General features: G+C 42.9%; 1 long non-coding RNA gene across 1 annotated transcript; it reads right to left on the bottom strand.

Annotated features, from left to right (window-relative positions):
- Positions 1–5,890: 5,890 nt before the first annotated feature.
- On the bottom strand, positions 5,891–7,084 carry LOC310764016. The gene is made up of 2 exons (XR_014548976.1): positions 6,613–7,084; positions 5,891–6,479 (listed from the first exon to the last, which is right to left on the bottom strand). It is a non-coding gene; the product is annotated as an uncharacterized lncRNA (long non-coding RNA).

The following is a 7,084-nucleotide window of genomic DNA, read 5'->3' as shown; positions in this document are numbered from 1 at the left end:
CAGATTAGGATCCAGGATACTTGGCCACCCCAGCTTCACCCTATATGAAACGCTATGTTTTGGGGCCCTCAGCTGGCTGACCCTAATGAAAACCACCAGCAGAAGCATGCCTCTGTCACACTTTTTGTGGCTGCAGTGCAGTGGGTGGGTGTTTGTGTTTTCCACAGCAGCAGAAGCCTCCGCTCAGTGGAGGTCAGCAGGTGGAGACAGGCCACTGGATTGTGATCCCCTCCAGCAGTGTGGAGGTTAAAACTGTAGCCTAATTTATACAGGCTGCAGTAATGGTTATTACTATAAAATTCTCCAAGCCTGAGTAATTAGCCCAGTAATTCCGTTTAATGGCTTTAGTAGCCTGGCTGTTTCAGGATCAGTGTCTCCAACAGAAGAGGAATCTGAATTGTTTCGAGGCAAAATAAAGTCATTTGAACAATAACTTCATGTGCATTTAGTGACATGTTATTCATCGTGCAAAACAAAAGCGAGCAAGCTACCTACAGGCTCAGAAGGTTCAAACATTAACATGCAAGAGGAATTCTAGGATTTGAGTGCATATTATACTGTGTAGCATTTCCCCCAAAATTATCCTGAAATTTTCTTTGTTTATGTTCCCATGGTATATCCATCTCCATCATGTATCCACTCATATCCTTCATGTAAGAGTTTCTGATGAGTGGGGAGGATCTGAAAGAAGAGGCCAGAGGGAAGAGTCTATAGCACAAGGGTGGCGGGGGGGGGGTGAATGGAAATACATTAAAGGGTGCTGCTGTCTCAAAGCTAATATCTTTGCCAATCTTTAAGAGACTGTTTTTCTTCACATACACTTATCTAACAGTGGTGTGGCCGTTAGCTGGTTTTCTGGTTTTCTTGTGAATGACACTAAGATCTAGTGTTGCAGGGCTTTAAAAAAAAAAAAAGCAAAACAACAACAACCATGCAGCCAGATGGACAGTTACAGGAGAAAACTGGCATTTCAAAAATTCTTGAAAAAGTTGGGTGATATAAAATGTTAACTTGATAACAATTTGGAAAGCCTCTTGGACTTTTTGATCAGGTTAACGGTTCAAATCCCCACGATGGGGTGAGCTCCTATTGTTCTGTCCCTGCTCCTGCCAACCTAGCAGTTCAAAAGCAAGCCAGAGGAAGCAAATAAATAGGTATCGCTGAGGCGGGAAGGTAAATGGCATTTCCGTGCGCTCTGGTTTCTGTCACAGTGTTCCGTTGCTCCAGAAGCGGTTTAGTCATGCTGGCCACATGACCCAGAAAGCTGTCTGTGGACAAACACCAGCTCCCACGGCCTGAAAGCAAGATGAGCGCTGCACCCCATAGTCACCTTTGACAGGACTTAACTGTCCAGGGATTCTTTACCTTTTACCCATTTTCTCAAAGACAGTCCCTGCAGACTCCACTGCTCCTCTCTACAGGTATTCACTAATGTTTCTAGTATAATGAACTATAATAATAATAATAATAATAATAATAATAATAATAATAATTTATTTATACCCCTCAGGGAGGGCTCCACTACTATAACAGTCTTCTGCATTTCTGCTATCAAATTCCCAATTCTGTGGATTTTCTCCCCGCCCCCCCGCCCCACACACACTGTGAAGGCTTTTAAATGACATGAAAGCATGTGTGTGTGGAGGGGGCGGGTCGTCCCGGGCACTGCTGTAGGGGGTGACAAGATGCTCCGCTGCCTCCCCCAAGCTGTAGAGCAGCGGAGGGTGTGCAAACAGTGTGGGCGGCGCTTGTGCGGCATCCGCACAGTGTCCGTACTGGCTGCCACTTGCACGCAGCATCCTTACGGGCGTCTGTATGGGCTGCCACGCGTGCGCAGTCTGTACGAACGTTGCATGTGCGTCACTGAGTGGTTCACCCGGCCCCTTGGCATCCCGCCCTGTGTGACGGAGAGGGTTCCTCCACCACTGTGTACACACCAGGAAAATGTGCAGGTGCATTGCAGTGGTGCATTGTGCGCAGATTATAATCACATACCACCAGGTAGTTCTAGATTTTCTTTTTCGAAAGTCCTGAAGTGTTGTCCAAGTCATTGCATATTGGGGTTGGAAAAACCAGGCTGAGGTTCTAATGCAACTGTGTCTCTGTACAAGTTGAGGTCCAATCAAAGGCATGTGCACAGGGTGCGACAGGTGTGCCCAGGAACATCCTAATGTTGTTCTTGTTTTGAAAAAAAGAATAGGGATCATGGTGAGGGGGAGAAAGTACAGAGCAGTGACCCAGCTCCCTCAGCTGCCCAGACCTGTGGGGAAATGGCTGCGGGGGACAGAGAAAGGTGGGAGAAGGAGGAGGCAGACAGAGAGAGATGAAGGCAGCAGAAAAAGTCTGGAATGGATCTGCAGCTACTGCCTGTGTCTGTCTGTGGATCCATTCAAACCCTTTTTCTTTTGCCTGCATCTGCCGATGTCTCATGGCTCTGTCTCTGTCTGAGCTCCACTTGCCACCTTTTGCTGACACCTGGTGAGAGACATCTCATTCTCTAGCAGAGAAAGATGATGAAACCTTAAGGTGTTTTGCTCAATTTGGGTTAGCTCATTTTCTGACCGTGTTCATGGAAGACAATCTTACTCGACTATGAGTGATACCAAAGAAGATGATGATTATCTGATTAAAGATAAAAATCATGAAAATCGATTGTCTCTTTGTATATATCTGGTTACCGGTATAGCAAAAATTTGGTGTTTGTATCTCATTTTTTAAATTTGTACGTTTTTAAAGCAAAATTTACTTGTTAGTTTGACTTCCCCCACAAAGGCATACTCCTCCTTTGTCCCTAGAGACAGACAGATGCCAACCACACTCTCAGCAACTACAAGTTATACAAAATAAGGTATTTCCAAGATCAAAGCTGTAGAGGTGGTTCAACATTATGCTACAGACTCAATTACTTTTATTAGGGAAAGGAACAAAATATACAATGTAAAAAACATTAAATTAAAATGGAGAGAAATTATGCTATGAAGAAACTGTAAAGCAATAGCGTTGAGAAAAAGAAACAGCCCCAATTCACTACCAGGCACCAGATGTCTTCAGCAACAATAGTGTATCGGCAGGAAATCTTACCACAGTGTATGTATAGATGTGTGTGTGTGTGTGTGTGTGTGTGTGTGTGTGTGTGTGTATGCACACATCCCTTGATTGAATTATGAAATTAGGGCATGAAGAGAAAGTGGTAGATATACATATTTGGATTTTAGTAAAGCCTTTGATGCAGTGTTTCATAAAATCTTACTCTTGAAATGAATTCAAATTGGGTTGAACAGGAACATTCATGTGGACAAAAAACTGGCAGGGGGACCTTAAACCAAGGGTAATCATAAACAGCAAATTCCATGCAAGGAAGTGTTTTAAGGCAGGGAATAGTTCCAGTTCACGTCTTTGCTAATAGCTTTAAAAGTAACAGAATTTCACAGGAGTGAAACTCACCCATGTACATTTTTAGCCTGGACCTGGGGAAAGAATGTCCACTTCTGTGTTTAATGCAAAAGTAGGAGACCTCAGGTCAGGGGCCAAATGTTGACCTCCAGAACTGACTATTTGACACTTACATCCCTGTCCAGGCCACATGCTGTCTCCTTAGGCTACACCCTTTGCTGGTCCTGCTTTGCACCCCAAGTGTGTTTGCCTGGCTGGATTGTGACCCTGAACTCTGCTAAGAGAGGCCATCTTACCTGTCACTCCTATAAGGTCTGCTCCCTGCTTTGTTGGCCTATTTCCACCTGGCCTGGGAAGGGCGGACACCAGACTTACTCATGCTTCAAAAGCTATTCCTATGGCTGAAGGGGCCCAAGCCATCTTGTTACTCGTCCAAAAAGACCTGCTACTCAGGGTACATGGAGACTATTGAAATGGGGTTTTGTTTAGGAGTTCTTGTAGGGGTCAATAATTAAGTTGAGTAATGCATTATTTTTCATCATTCTTGTTGCTGAACCATGTTGTGAATTATTTGGGAATTGTTTCATTTCATTGTGTGTTTATTGAGAAGCTTTTGTTAGTTTTTTATTATTTAAATGTTATATGTTTGTAGCTGTTAAGAAGGAGGCCCCATATGTACTTAAAGCAGACGTGGCTTTAAACAGACATGGCTTCTTCCAAAGAATATTGGGAACTCTAGTTTGTTAGGAGACCCCTATTCCCCTCAGAGCTACAATTTCAATAGTGGATTTTCAATCAGTTCTGTTTCCCAGCCTGAGAAGTCAAGGGAAACCAACAGGATTGTCTTCTTTTCCTCCTCCACCCTCTCCTGACTGGTGCATCATTAATTAATCAGGGTGACCAAGGCTGTTTGCGTGCCAAAACTGAGTCTGAAACCAGACTTCAATGGATCCAGGATCCACTTCCTCCAGCCATATCTGCTGTTGGCTGGCCTCCACCCTCATCACCTTGCTGAGAAAAAGGAATATTACAGACTGGGTGGTATTTTCCCCCAAACTCTGAAGACCTCTTCAGGAGGAATCACACTACTGCCTCTTTCAAGGTGATGAGCATACCTCACTCCTGTGATGAGTCATTGACCACTCCCTGGACTCGCCCAGTCAATCCCCACCTCCTAGATTTTATCAGCCATGGTGGGCAGGGATCAAGAAGGTGGCCTCACCACTGCAAGCATCCTGTCCAGAACTTCTGAGTGACTTTATAGAACATCCATTCTGAAGGAACTACACTGGTTGTCTATTTAAGGTGTTAATGTTATCTTGCAGACAACTTGAGACCTGGGCATCTGACAGAGCACCTCTCCGCATGTCATTCTCCCGGGGCTATAACAGTAGTACAGAACGTTGTTCTCCAGAAGTGGCTTAGCAGGCCAAGTAGAGCTGCTATACTAGCTTCCCAGCTAATCAGACGTTGTTGTTTAGCAGAAGGGGCAAGGCAATGGGGCAGCCAGCATAGTGCAACTAACTAACAGGAGCACCAAACTGCCAGCCTTCCCACCCTGCCTATCAGGAATCTAGTATAGTGGCTGCTCCCCAATGGGTCCGCTGCTTCTTCTCTACTCATCTTCCAGATGAGGGCAGCTTGTTCTTTATTGACACAGTGTAGGGCCTTGTCTGTGGTGGTGCCTCAGCTATGGAACTCTCCCATCTGGAGTCACAGATGCTTTATTTTTCCATCTGGCCTGGGAGCATGGAGCCCTGACTGACTCCAGCTACAAAAGGTGCTGAATAGACTAAGGTATTGTTTTGGGTGTTTTGTTAGGGCTCTTTTGTTGTTGCTATTGATATTAACTTTTGTATCTTTTTTAGATCTTATGATTTATGTGAAAATTGTTCGGCTTGGTTGTGTACCTTTTGGTGTTTTTTATTTATTGTTTATGACTACTTTCGTTATGTTGGTAATTATGTAAATCTTTTCCTCCTGTAAGTCGCCTTGAGCATGATTTTAACCATGGAAAGGTGATATGCAAATAAAATGACTATGATGATATGGAGTGGGGGACAGGTTGCAGGAGCCAAGAACTTTTAACTTCCTTGAGTTTAATAAATATTTCCACTTGACAAAATTAAATCTGTACAGAAAACCATTATGAAATCTCTTTACAAATTCCACCATAAATGAGCTGAACCATTTTCTGCTTTCCCGAATCCTCTGAGGCAGGGGCTTAGCATTAAATGTATAGAAACCCTATTTCTCCTTCAAGAAGTAATCCAAAACAAAGAAAAAGCAGTTTTGATTTAAGATTTATTTTATTTGTAATATGGTTTGCATTCTCTGTGAGTGCTAAGCAAAGAGCAAAAATATATTTCCGGAAACGATCCTGCATTAATTCTTGTTTTCGTAGCACAAAACAGTGCAATTATCATGCAGATCTGTGTGTTCCGTGGATTCTTTGGCATGCTAATAAGCAACATGTTTGCAACAAAGACAACAAATCTGAATAAGCAAATCAAATTATATTTAATAATATGCACAATAAATCTTAAAAGGAAACATCATGTTGGATTCTCAGCAAGCTAAACAACATTTGGGGTGCATTCAGCTTTAGACAGACATTTCTGCTTTATATGCAATCAGATATATTGACCACTAACTAAGTCTGGAAAAAAAGAGGCATAGAGATCACTTAAAGCCCAGACAATTGTTCCCTCCAAATACTTTTTCATTACATTTTATAGGCATTGTTTGGCTGAATTTTTTGCCATGATATGTATTTAATATAAAAAAGTGAAGATAGCAGAGGTGTTGATGGCATGCTTAATTAAATTATGAAAGTCTAATGCATTAGTCTACAAAGATGGAGATCAGATGGTTCTCCCAGAGAAGTAAAACTCACAAGTGCTAAAACTCGATTGGAAGATTTCATGTCCTTTCTGTGCGTGCATCATGCAGATGTGCATGAACCGGTTTCTTCCCCCCTTTTCTAGATATGGTGATAAATATCACAGAGTAAGATGGCTCTGGAGGGTTGCTTCTTCCAGCTGCACCCACAAGCTGTGCAGAGAATGGCAAGTCTCACTTTCCTTCTGCGGCATAAAAACAGATACACGTACTCCTTTATCTCTGAAAAACGGCATTCCACAAAACAAACTAATTCCCATGAATGGTGAACTTTTTCTTCTTCTTCTTCTTCTTCTTCTGCTTCTTTCCATTACCTACTTCTAGCCAGTGGTTTTACTTATTGCGCTGGACGTCATCGAAGGAGATGTGTGCAGACCTTCCTTTGACATGTAGACGACACAGACAGTCCAGTACAGTTTGCAAAGCATTTTGGTTTTAAGTACTTCAAAGAATGCTCTCCTCTTCAAAGTCAAATTTCACCACCACTGGCCGGCTCGTGTTCCACTTCTTGCTTCGATCCTTATCCTCAATGAACTCCTGGTAAGGATCTTTCTTTGAAATGGCTTTCTTGGAGCGAACATAACCGAAAAAGACAGTCAACGCCAGGAAAGAGTAAAACAACATGACAAAGAGAATGAAGAAATAGGCGTTGTCATATGGTTTGTATTTTGGTGTTTTCTCCTTCGTGGCATTTTTCCCTGCATTCAGGTCTTTTTCCAGAAGCTTCAGAACACACTGAGAGATGAGAGAGGCTAAAGCTGTGTTGTTCATGTCGCTGCTGCTTTCTCCT

The sequence above is a fragment of the Podarcis filfolensis genome, assembly GCF_964270895.1.
Source record: "Podarcis filfolensis genome assembly, chromosome: 5".
NCBI lineage: Eukaryota > Metazoa > Chordata > Lepidosauria > Squamata > Lacertidae > Podarcis > Podarcis filfolensis.
This window is presented reverse-complemented; position numbering and strand designations above follow the sequence as displayed.